General features: G+C 43.3%; 1 pseudogene; it reads left to right on the forward strand.

Annotated features, from left to right (window-relative positions):
- Window positions 1-10615: 10615 nt before the first annotated feature.
- On the forward strand, window positions 10616-11785 carry LOC141021232 (NADH-ubiquinone oxidoreductase chain 6-like; annotated as a pseudogene).
- Window positions 11786-12871: the final 1086 nt, after the last annotated feature.

Genomic DNA, 12871 nt, shown 5'->3' on the forward strand with positions numbered 1-12871 from the left:
TGTCATGTAGCAAGGTGCCCGGAATCTATCGTATATCGTATATAGGGATTTTGGATTGCGATTTCCTTTTGGGGATCAGGCCGATTTGATGACAGGAATTTCCTTATTTGTTGCAGCCTAAGATTGGGATTGGCCTAGTCTTCTTCTATAACCGGGATCTTACGACTCTCGTGCTTAATAAGTTGGCACCTCGCATCCTGCCAAAACCTAATCCTCTTATTCTCTAGCTAGAGTTGGGCTCCTTAAGAAGATATGATACTTCTACTTTTGACACCCTTTTTTTCGTATTTCTAAACTCAAATTGATAAAGCCACCTGGCGAGTAGGAATAGTTTCGAGTTTCTGGTCTGTTTTCTTTTGAGAATCAAACCTCTAATGGGTTTTTGCTACCAGGAGAAGGGAATGGCCATGTTGATGGGGTCTATCTAAATAGAGAGGAACCTACAGGGCTGATTACTCGATCACTCCATTGTGATGACAATCACACCCATATTCTTTATTATTTCTAAATATAGATAACGGCCATCTCCCGGCATAAGAAGGAGTGACCCTAACGACAGCCCCTATAATAGTAGACAACACGTTTTAAATCAGACTGGACTGAACGAAGAAAGATCTTTCCACACAAGAGTGGAAGGGATCCTTTAGAAATAGTTCTTAGCTCCAATCAAGCTTTCTCTGCTGTCTAGGATCGTTAGTGCTATAGTGGAGACACTTTTCTCAAATAAGAATGGTGGTCACATTCCCTTTCTGGTGGTAGTCATTGAGGATCTCAAAAATAGGGATCGCAAAAACGTGTCAATAATGACAACGCTGGGCGAAAAGGCTAAAGAAGAAAAACCTGTAGATTTGAATGCCACTTCCTTTGCTAAGATAGCTAGATTTGGATGTCCATTCCATAAGGTATAGCTGCATCTGACACTGAGTAGAAGTTACTAGCAGGATAGACAGGAAGCTCTGAAGGATGTACAATGCTTGGAGGGACAGAAGTTTCAAGAGAAATGGTCTCTTTTGATGGGCATTTGTAGATGATGGTTGATACTGCAAACAATGCCTTCTTGACAGCTCTAGCATCACCAGTTATCTATTAAGCATAAAGATACATTCAAGATAACAATTAGCGGAATATAAGAAACATAGAATAGATATTGAATAAAGAAAAAAAGAGCAGAGCCTCATAACCGTCCTAATAGAGATAATACCACGTTCGTCTTGTTCTTTACGCCGATCCAACTCGTGCTTTTTAGGATGGATTTCACACGGAATCAAGGGAGGTGCAGGATACGACCCATATCACATTCTTGTGCCATAGCTTGCAAAATCAAATAAATCTATCGAAGCTAGGGTGCCAGGCCTATAAGAATCAGAAGAACAATCCACACTAATGTAACCGTAAAGAAATGGTGGCTCTAACATAGATTTTTCTCAATATGTCATGTTGTTGAAAAATCCTGTGGTAGCATGGGATGATCGGCACTTTAGTTTTAGTTATTGATTTACGCATCACGCATTAACTAATATTTATGGGGCTGGAGACTTCGCTAAAGCATGCACATAAATAGATGAATGAGAGATTACAAGGCAAGGAGATACAGATCTGGGGGTTGACTCAGAACTTGTACATAGGTCAGCTCACTAATGCTTAATAACCAATAAATAGTCAATCAAGAGATATGCACCAGCAAACAACATTATACTGAAATAGTGTATTAGGGGCAAATGGCACAGAAGAGTTTAGACGATAGATTCTCTACAACAGGTAGGGATCGGGGGTTATACGCTCTTTTCTATAAACAAAGTAGGCTTGTGATTGTCTGCATCCATCACTCAATCATGCAATTCAAAGAAATGGTTTACTTATCTTCTTCTAAAGGATGGAATTGCTAGATTGTCAGTAATATCAATTGAGGAAGAAGCTAGTCCCACTTAAATTCGAAAAGAGACCTCTATTGAAGATTCCTCGCCCACAGCATCTCACTTATTGATTGTGACATAGCTCTCTATCTCCGCTCATAAGAAGATAGCGTTTCATTCACTCGCTCTAGAAACCATAGGAGCTACTATTCCCAAGTTTATTAAGAATGGGCACTCACTGGATTCAGGCTTCCACTGTTCTAGCTTCTCTTCGTAGTTCACTAGAATGTATCGAGCATGTTTATCCGGATCAGGAGGCTTTACATAAATTGCTATGATTGCCAAGTCGAAAAAGAACTGGGCATGAAAGTGAAAGTGGAAAGAGAAGGGAGCGTGATTTGTTTCAAGAATTGGATGCCCTTGTTAAGGAAATCTAGTATAAAAGGAGAAATTGGGCCTATTAATAACTTTTGGTACCTAACCACCTGAACTGGGAATAATGGCTAAAGATGGAAGGTTCTAAGCCATGTATCAGAGCCGGTTATTTGAGTATCGATGCTGTTGGAGTCTAGCTTCCGACCAATCCACTTCACTTCGGAGGACATAACAGCTTAAGAAGAAATCGAGATCAGGCCCGTGGAAAGCACACACACACGCCTGGGGAATGAATCCACTTTTTCATTCTCAATACTAGGGGGGCTTCTCCGATCGATTGCTTTCACTGTTATTCCCCAGATTGGCGAAATGACCTTTCGTCTTGCTTCTGTAAAATAATAAAATGTGCTTTCGCCAGAAGAAGAAAAAAGAAGATAGCTCAGTAAATGGCATTCAAGTAAAGTCGAGAAAGAGGCCTTGCTTTCGCACAGGAAGGAAAGAATTGACTCGGGTAAGTAAGCCCTATTGGGGGATTAAGGGCTCGAGTACGATTAGAGCGCCTTTTTTTCTGCTGCGCAGGCTGACCATTTTAAATAGGGGGAAACAGGAGACTGTAGAAGATGAATATGGCTAGTCTACTGCTACTGTTTGATTGGCAATCCTTAGACTATAGGGATGAAGCAAAGGAGCATAACCTACATGCAACTATGCTTTAAAGCAAAGAAATCTATCGAAATTCTCATTCCAGTCTGAGGGGATATCTGAAGCTACCGATCCGGGATCTCACTCAAATCCAAACCTAGCACTTTTGTATTTATTGCTTCTCCTTTTAGAAGGTCCGTAGCCGAGTAGAAGAGAAGAAAAGAGATTTCCTTATCTGCATGCCAGCTTTCATTCCTACTTTTGATGAAAGAAAGGTCAGTTGCTGCCGACAAGTCGACTAAACTTTCACAACTGTCACCTATCTTTAAGCACCTTCTAGGCCGCTTCCCAACCTAATGTATTCAAGTCTGCCTTCGGTACTGGTACTTCGGAATCAAGGGCCCAACAAGCGATATCAGGAGTCTTTGGCCGAAGAACTCGCGGATAAGAAGGTTATTCCATAACTATATTAAATCCATAGTCATGCTCAGCATGCGAAAGCTTGTAAAAATGACATCCCCTGCGAAAACCAATAGGATTTGTTGGGCCATCGAACAATAGTTTCTGGTTTCTCAAGACCTTGAGGCAAGGGCAGTTACGCAACATTTTCTCAATATTGAATGTGCATTTTTCCCGCATTTTTTCGATTCCACTTCTGTATCAGAAATTAGTGTCAAGGGATGGAGTTCCTGTTTCGTTAACTAAGTCTCGCGTTGTTTGCTTGAGGAAGGGACGGCCGTAGCTAAATTTCCATTGCTAATCTTACATGTTCCCATGAACAATAAAGAAAAGAAGAAAAGGCTATTCCTTAGACACAGAGGTGGGATTAAGGCGTCATGCGGAACTCCAACAACATAGACCAGATGACTTATTTATTGAAAATAGGTTTAGGAGCCTGATCCTGGAGCTGAGCAAGCATGGGCGCGATCCACATCAAGTGGAACTACTATAACTATATCTGTGGAAGGAAGGTGGAACCTTCACCAAATCATAGTTAGGTGGCACCCATTCCGCAGTGGGCCGACGTCACACTGCCGCTTCAATAGCTAGCGGGTAATAATCAGAAAGTGAATCATCAACCACTCATTTAGAAGCCTCTCATGCAACAACGTTTAAGTAAATCCTTCCGCCCTTATTTTCTTTAGTCTAGTTGTTGGAGGAAATGCGCCTTGAACACATTACGTATACTAGCTGAGCTTTGTCCGTAATCGTGACTAGTTGTTATTAGTTTCGATCAAATTTCCACCCAGCCGGCAATGCCTCAGCTTCTCAAAATCTAGGAAGCTCTGAAAAAAAGTCATCATTATGAAAAGATACTAGCGCTACTAATAAGGGAAGCTACTTTTTTCTAAGAAAGGAATAAAGCAGAAAACTAAAGAAAGAGATCTTAAGTGGGTCCCGCGAGTAGTTTGTCTTGTTTCAGTCCGTACAAGAAGATACTTTCAGGGTTGCCCAAGAAGGGACGGGCCTATCTATTGGTGGTACTAGTTCCGCGGGAGGGGCAGGATTTCGGTGCCGTCAGCATGGGTCCGGCTATCGATCACAAGGGTCTAGATACGGGTCTCGAACGGAAAAGTATGCTACATATTGCTCTGCTCCAGTTCCCTCTGCTTACACCTGGTCAATTCGTTGATCGCCCCTTTTATTTCTGATTTTCAAAAGGGCCCCGCTCTCGTCTCTGCTGACGAAGCCTTTATCTCTGTCTCTGTTATCCTCGTACCTGCTGATCTCTTCGACTGATAGAGTCTATGCTATTGGTGAAGCTGGTTCTACCTCAACAACAGGATCTGCAAATGGATTTTCAACTAACAGCCTCTGCTTCAATTTGTGATGAAAGGTCGACTAGTTTTCACCGAATCTTCAATTACGCACCGGTAACTTTTTTCCATTTCCGAGGTCCAGAGGGGAAGACGAAGTACAGCCTAGTTCAGAGAGTCACGATTGAATCCAGGTTAATTCAGCAGCAGCTGGAGCAATACTCCGATATTGATTTGATTCTCCGCTACCCACCAAGGTAGAAGACTGCTTGATCCGCAAAAGAAGTATGCTTTATTTTCTTATAGAACAAAAGTATACGCTTTTTCAGGGAAAGATAGATGGAATAGGGCATTCAGCAGTTTGAAGAGGTAGCCTTTTCAGTAGCAGACTTGTAAGCAAGCGCCGTACGTTCAATCTATACTGGCGAGAGTCTTTCCTCTTATAAAGCCTGAGCGCGTTGCATGACTTAATGCCAGCTCTTTATCATACATCTTCTGTAGAACCAATAAATATAAGGGATATGTGTTAGCACATCTTGTTCGTGCTCTGCACCACGTTTTTCCTGTATACCGGCAGCTAGCATCCCATCAGTAACCTACGGGCGAGATTTCTTGAGGGGGGCTGGCCATGGTTTTTTAACCCACCCTTTCATTCACTTAAGACCCAAAGCAGAAAAGGTTTGCAATCCATATACTGGAATTTGGTTCCACCGAAGTACAAGGACTAAACTGGTCGACTCCATCGCAGGGTGCGAGATGTTGAGCTTCCTCGACGCCTACTCTGGGTATCAGCAAGTCTATATGGCTGAGGAAGACAAAGAAAAAACTAGTTTTATCGCCCCTTCCTTCTGCTACAAGCGGATGCCCTTCGGTTTGATAAATGCCGGCGCCACATTTTAGTGCCTAATGAGCCTCATCCTCAGGTCTCAGTTGGGTCGTAATGCAGAAGTGTACGTTGACGACGCCGTCATCAAAAGCCGCTTGGCAGGGACTCACCCCAAAAACACCTCTTTTTTTTGCATCTGCTGAGCAGAACCAATTACCAGATCCTACTTCTAAGCTCTATGCTCTACTTCGGCCTTGCTCTCACTTATGGGTAGGAAGGACAATAAGCAGGAATTCATGTTGGCTAACTATTCTATCCAGGCGGAAGTTGTTTTCATAGGAAAGACGGAAGGTTTTGCGCGTTGGTTGTATCGAATTTCCCTTTCTAATAGCATACACAAATAGATAAGAAAGTTACGACGATGATAAGGTAAATGAAAACCTTTGATTTACCTTACCATCAGTTCTGTCTTATCTCTGTGCCTCCTCTAGCCATTTCATAATTGGATATCGTCATTCAAATCTGTGATGACAACTGTTTGGTAAGCAGGGATTCGAATCAAACAATAAATACCAACTCTAAGTGTGATGGATAGTACCTGGTGCCTAATTTCATGGTATCTTTCTTGGTGCCTACCACAGGAAAACCCCTCCTTCTTTTGGGAGGAAATCAAATGAGTAAAGGTTTCTGCCGACTCCCCTCAAGGAACCACTCACTACTCAACTTGAAACCACGGACCTACCTCCTGCTTTTGACTTTCTTCTTTGTCCCAATTCATATCGAGCATGTCTTTCTCCATCTATAGATAGAGAGAATATAGGATAGGGGCGCTCAAAGCAAATAGGATTCTGTATCTAATACTAATAGGTACTAACCGCATTCAAGATTGACTTGACCTCTTATTTTGGATAGGCAGAAATGCTTACGCCCTAGGGGTTTAAAGGGCCCACTCCCTTTGGTTGACTCATCAGGCTCACCACCTTTTGGAGCTCATCCAACAGTCAGTCTACTTAATCATAATCATAATCAATCCGTTGCTATTGCTATCTATCGCCATACCCACAAGAGGGTAATTTATCCAACTCCCCGTGCGAAAGCAAGTCCGGCGTCAGCAGTGATTCGAGTTGTTCCTTGAGAGTAGGCTTATGGCATTCCAGGTAAACATAACAATATGAGAGAGAACTCCGTTCGGCTTATAAGTACTCGATTGAACCAATTGTTTTTTCATTTCCCAGTAGGTCACCTTGGGCCAGCTGCTGACTTTCTAGAAAGAGACAAGGAAGTCGATTCAACATAAGGGAAGAAAGCATATTTTAGGTTTACTCCTTCCATGTCTAGTAGGAGTGCGTGCTTCTTATTGCCTTTTGAGCAGTAGTTGTATACATTCCTCACTCAGTCTAATTAATTATCTTTCTCCCTACCCAAATACCAAGGGAGGTTTATGAGTCGTATCCTCCTTACGAGATAGCGGAAGTAGCATTAGCGGGAAAAGTAAGCTCCTTTTCAAGCCTTCTCTTTCGTAACCTTTGATTAGTTCCTTAGATGCCCTTAGAAAGAATGATGCAGGAGCAAGAAAGTCTATTTCCTCCGCGTTTCAAGAATCTCACTATTCAAATAGCACAGTATAAAATGCAATCCATAAGTCATGCTGGTCAATCAATGACAATGATAAGCTCTATAAAAAAAGAGTCTATTGCTCTTCGACACATTTTATATCTACTTCAGTCATGCTTTATTGGAGTTATCTGACGCCAAGGAGGAAGGAATAGAGATTAGGATCCTAGCCTTGTTCCGTTTGAAGTTCCTAAGAGAGGTTACAAAAGAAAGGGATGCTCAAACCAAGGATTTGGAGTCTTATTAGTGCATCAATCTACAGAAAGGTAGGGGGCATACCTGTGTGAAAATGGAGTGTAAAGCATATTCTAGATATTTCACTTCGAATTTCTTCCTCTTAAAAGAGTCAAGTCCGCAGGGTTCCCTAAATTCCCCAGGAATCAAGTGGGACCGGGAGATCATTGTTCATTCGGTGGTTGGCCCTCCCCCTAATAAGTACCTACCAAGAATTGGGCCAGTTAGTTCAAGCAGTACCGAATCACAAAGAACAGTTGAGTTTTCTAATTCATCTATTATTCTATTTTTTGCATTTCTAGAATAGCGTTGGAGCCGGGACACACATTTCTGCCCGAGTTCCAACAGCAAACCAAATACGTTATCGTGGAAAACGAGTTTCTCCAACACAGAAGAGTTTGTGTGCTTTTTATTTTCACATGAGTTTCACATATGTGATGGTTGGTTGGGAGGGTACGACAAATGACTCTAGAATCTTTCTGGATACAACCACTGAACCAGAAAATGGCCACTATCGTCACCGAGAAAATACTATCTTGTGGACTCAGGCTCTACGTTTATGCCTTAAGGTCTTTCTCCTTACCGTGGGGAGCGGTACCACTTGCGTGATTCTAGAGAAGAAGGCGGTGTCCCGACCACAAGGCGGTTAAATTCCACTGGTGCTTGCTAGCCAGTCAAGAATGACTCGAAGACCGTGGGAAGGTCTTCACGCTACGCCGAAGACGACGATGGCTCCATACTGGGTGGTAATACACAGGTATAGGATTTCCTGTAATGATGTGAAACTGTATATCTCAGAGAAATAGCTCAGTTCGAGAGGAAGGCGGAAACAGTTCCGGTTTTATTAACCTGATTCCTATTCATTTACCGGTAAAGGAATGAATTCTTATCTATTTCTCGAGGCAATTATACTCATATCGACAATATGAACTGCATGAGAATTAGCATATAGAAAGAAAGCTTTACCGAATACAGGTCTAGTAGGTATAGAGCCGTAAGCGTGGTGGGGGTGCCGGTGCTTAGGCAGATGCCCCATTGTTCATGATGTTGCAATGAATCCAGTGGATCATCCTCATGGAGGAGGTGAGGGGCGCACGAAAGGAGGTAGACCTTCGGTGTCACCTTGGGGAAAGCTCACCAAAGCAGGATTTCGGGCAGTAGTAGGGGTGGTGAAACTTTAGATGTCAAATGCCACCAATTTTTCTGCTCAAGTTAGAACGTAGTTTTTCGAAGTGAATTGGCCAGTTCCTTTTAAAAGGAGACTGGTTTATTTTTATAAGCGATTGGCTTCACTTTAGATTTGTTATCGTAATTTCTCTTTTATTTATGGGTTGTTATTTATTATTTCGATTTTTGATAAACGAAACGAATCCAAGCCCGACAAGTAGAATTCCATTCGGTACCTTTGGGGTTTTCTTTTTCCTTCTGGATGACGACGTCACCGCGTCTCCTTATTGTTATTGCGATGGTGACGAGGAACAAAGGGCCGGGGTGATCATCGAAATTACCTCTAGCCCGGAGCCAGAGGGGGTCGTCGACACAACGCCAACCCTGGTGGTGGGGCACTTCGAAGGTCTGGAGACCCTCCTTGAGATTCCCCCTTTACCGGAAACGCCACCCGCAGGTCCTTCCTTAGCTCCAGAAGAAAGGGAGCAAGCCCCCTGGCCTAAACCTCGATCCATCCCAGAGTAGCCGCCGGCTGGACGGCGGCAAACGGGGGGCAAACTCCTCAAAACGAAGTTCTACTTTGTCTTTGGAAGAATTGGAAGAATCGGACTCTAAGTTTAAAGTAGGAGTAGAGTCTTTAGAGGCTCGCTTAGAAGGAATAAAGAGAAAAAAGCAACTGCAAGCGTTCGAGGCTTCTCCTTTTGAGACCGCGAAAGCAGAGCTGGTTACGTCCATTGGGGAAAATTCCCAGTTTCGTGTGGGACTGCTTTTGTCTCTGGATGTCAAATGCCCCTTGACGGGCAAACGGGAGGCTCTCGAAAGACGATAGAGGCCATCTTGAAATGCCAAGGGAAGCCCACAGACTCCCTAGCGTCTCTACTCGACCTAAAATGCGATCTCGAGGACCCCGAAAAACTCGAGACCGCTCTCCGTCCATATTTAGGACGGTTAGGGCGATTTTTTAAGAAATAAAAATCTTCTGTCGATTTATCCACACTTCCATGACTTCTAGAGGAAAGCTAACTGCTTGCTGGCTGGGAGCTGTATGAGCGGTAACGTCCACGTACGGCTCCGTGAGAAGGTGGACGGAAATGGCCTTGTTGTACCTCACTCCCGTCTTCAATGGGGTCTGCTCTTTTTTTAGGAGAGTATGCCAATATGATCTTAATGAGGTGCGGGGCTTTGCATCTGACATTCGTTGGGCTTTCCTCTACGGGAGCCCGCGTCCCGGCCTTTTTGTGCAATAAACCCCTCCGGCCGAAGACTAGTGATAGGTGGTCCCGCGGAGCTTTCGGAGAAGGGTAGCCTAGTGTGTAAGCACAACAATGAACCGCGGCGAACCCTCAGACGACCCTTCTAAGATAAGGGGGGAGATCCTTAGTAGTGGTGACCCTTTGACTCTTCCACTGACTTATATATGTACCGAATGCTCATACGGGAAAGTGAACTCCTGGGTATGGAACCAGGGGGGTTGCTCCGAGAAAAAATCCTTTCTTTCTCGTCCACTCTAGGGGGTGCGGACACACCTGCGCGGATTACAGGTGACGGTTACAAGAATGGCGGGGAAGTGAAGAGTACCCGACGACATTCAGGGATGACTGTAGACCCATCGGGCGGGGATAATCATTCCGGTCCTGGGATAGGTGGCAACACCAGTCTGAGCTGAGGGAAGCCAGCCAATTGAGTCACTGAAACGACCGCAGGAGGCGCACCCTAAGCCCAGCTTCTCGGAGCTGCTATTGCGAAATACGGCTTCCTTAATATCCAAATTTCAACAAGGGGGCTGGGCTGCTCGCCTTCATAGAAAGGCGACCAGGCCTAGATTAGATGTTCGCCTTTTTATAGAATAGAAAGAGAAGGTAAAGGGGGTGGGGGTTTGGAGATTCTTGAAAGAATGCATGGCTTCCTCCTATTCCGCTTCAACAGAAGCCCTTAAAATCCTGCTGCTATGGAAGCAAGGGTTATACATTTCATAGGCGAGGGTGGGGGAGAAGCAAGCCGAACCTCTGATCGACCCGGACACGTCAAAAATTCTCGGCGCCGAGAGAAAGACAAGATTCAGGTAGTAATTCAGTGAGTGCTTTCTTTTATAAGAAGAGCGTCGGCTTGGAAGAAGAAAATGAAATACGAACAACCGCGCTGGTTGTAATAGATCGACTTGAATGCGTCTTCTTGCTGCAGCATTCAAGTTCCATTTCAAGGGAGGACGACGTACCATGATACTTTCTGTTTTGTCGAGCCCTGCTTTGGTCTCTGGTTTGATGGTTGTACGTCCTAAAAATCCGGTACATTCCGTTTTGTTTCCCATCCTAGTCTTTTGCGACACTTCTGGTTTACTTATTTTGTTAGGTCTCGACTTCTCCGCTATGATCTCCCCAGTAGTTCATATAGGAGCTATTGCCGTTTCATTCCTATTCGTGGTTATGATGTTCAATATTCAAATAGCGGAGATTCACGAAGAAGTATTGCGCTATTTACCAGTGAGTGGTATTATTGGACTGATCTTTTGGTGGGAAATGTTCTTCATTTTAGATAATGAAACCATTCCATTACTACCAACCCACAGAAATACGACCTCTCTGAGATATACGGTTTATGTCGGAAAGGTACGAAGTTGGACTAATTTGGAAACATGGGCAATTTGCTTTATACCTACTATTCCGTCTGGTTTTTGGTTTCTAGTCTGATTTTATTAGTAGCTATGATTGGGGCTATAGTACTTACTATGCATAGGACTACAAAGGTGAAAAGACAGGATGTATTCCGACGAAATGCCTTGGATTCTAGGAGGAATATAATGAACAGGACTATTTCTCCTTTTGGCCATAGCCATAGAAGAAGCTTCTCCTCCAAAGCGGAGGGAGGGGAATCTCAGGATTCCTATGACCCTGCTTATATCGATTTTTTAAGAGCTCGTTTAGGGTTTTTCCCGGGTTTGGTACCAAATCTGGATAAACTCCTTTCGGTTCTTAAACCTGAGGAAATTCTATTTCTGGCTTTTCGCTTCCCACGGGATGCGAACATGTTTAAATTGCCCCTAAAGAATATCAAAGATATGATTAAAGAAGCAATGGCTAAAGAGGAAGAAAACAGAAACAAGCCTCCGGTGGAAGGTTGTGAAGATCGTCGTATGACAGCGGATGAAAGTCAAAAATTGCTAGAAGCATTTTCTTTCCTATGGGATAAAAAAAAGATTTGGAACTATTGAGTGGTGTAGGTATCCATCTTAGCAAATAGAGATACCGAGGCCCACCAACCTACTACTTGTTGGTTTGGTGGGGAAAGAGGAGTGGGTATGAGGGCTTCTTTCACTTTTTTAGGCTAGTTTACATCATTCCACATGATGATTTGGTTGATAGAGTTATATCGATATATCGAAATAAGTACCCCTTTTGTAATATACTTCCGCAGAGTGAATACGCGCTCAATGATGAACCTTCAAAAATGCGTTATGCCGCAATAGGTACTAGTATCATTATAGCAAGTTATTTGACTTCGAATGCAATAATTCCGCTAACAGCCTCTATAATACAATGATAAATAAATGATCAATTCTATTCCACGATGTATTCCTAGTTTGAAAAGAGATGAATGAAGGGCATGATCATTATAAAGTACACCCATTTTTATTTATCCCAGCTGGGTTCTTGTTGAATACCCATAGAGCTCGGATTCCGACGATACGAGCAAAAGCTATGAAAGCATTAGGAAAGGGACACCCGCCTCCATTTTGGATTCGGTCTGTTCCATCTTTTACCTTTGGAAAAATAAAGGGATTGGAGCCGCAAATCCTTGTTGAAGAGGATATCGAGCACAAGAGTGAAGAGTGAAGAGTAGAGGGCGCATTGGATGTGCGCTCCCTATGAACGATGTCCCACTAGAAATGGATCTTCGGAAAGAAGAGTGTTTCTCTTGATATTTCTATTCTATTCTATTTCTATAAGTGAATTATTGATCAAGATCAAATGGAGAAAATGTAGATGCGAAACTATGTTCTTTGAACACCTTCTTCCATGCTATTGATGCTGGCAAACAGGGGAGTGAGTGAAGAGAGAAGCCATGCCTCTTTCGATGTGAGGCAAGCGATGAACAAGTAGATGCTGCCCTTAGACCAATTTTCTCTTTCGGTAGCTGACACCGAGATGGGCTAGGCTAGGAAACCTTATTCGAGACGATAGGGATGGTAAACAAAGCGATGGGGTATACGTACGAATTGGAATACAAATGAAATCATTGCCTATAAAGATGAACCCGTTAGCGTATAGGAACAACATCATATGAAAGTTGGGTGGATACTCCTATTTAATTGGTTTAACCAGAAACAGAGGATAGGATTCGAAAAGTCAACCGGAAACCGAGCCCTAACCTTTAATTGATGAGAATTTCAATACCCCTACTACTCG

The sequence above is a fragment of the Aegilops tauschii genome, chromosome 4 (genome assembly GCF_002575655.3).
Source record: "Aegilops tauschii subsp. strangulata cultivar AL8/78 chromosome 4, Aet v6.0, whole genome shotgun sequence".
NCBI lineage: Eukaryota > Viridiplantae > Streptophyta > Magnoliopsida > Poales > Poaceae > Aegilops > Aegilops tauschii.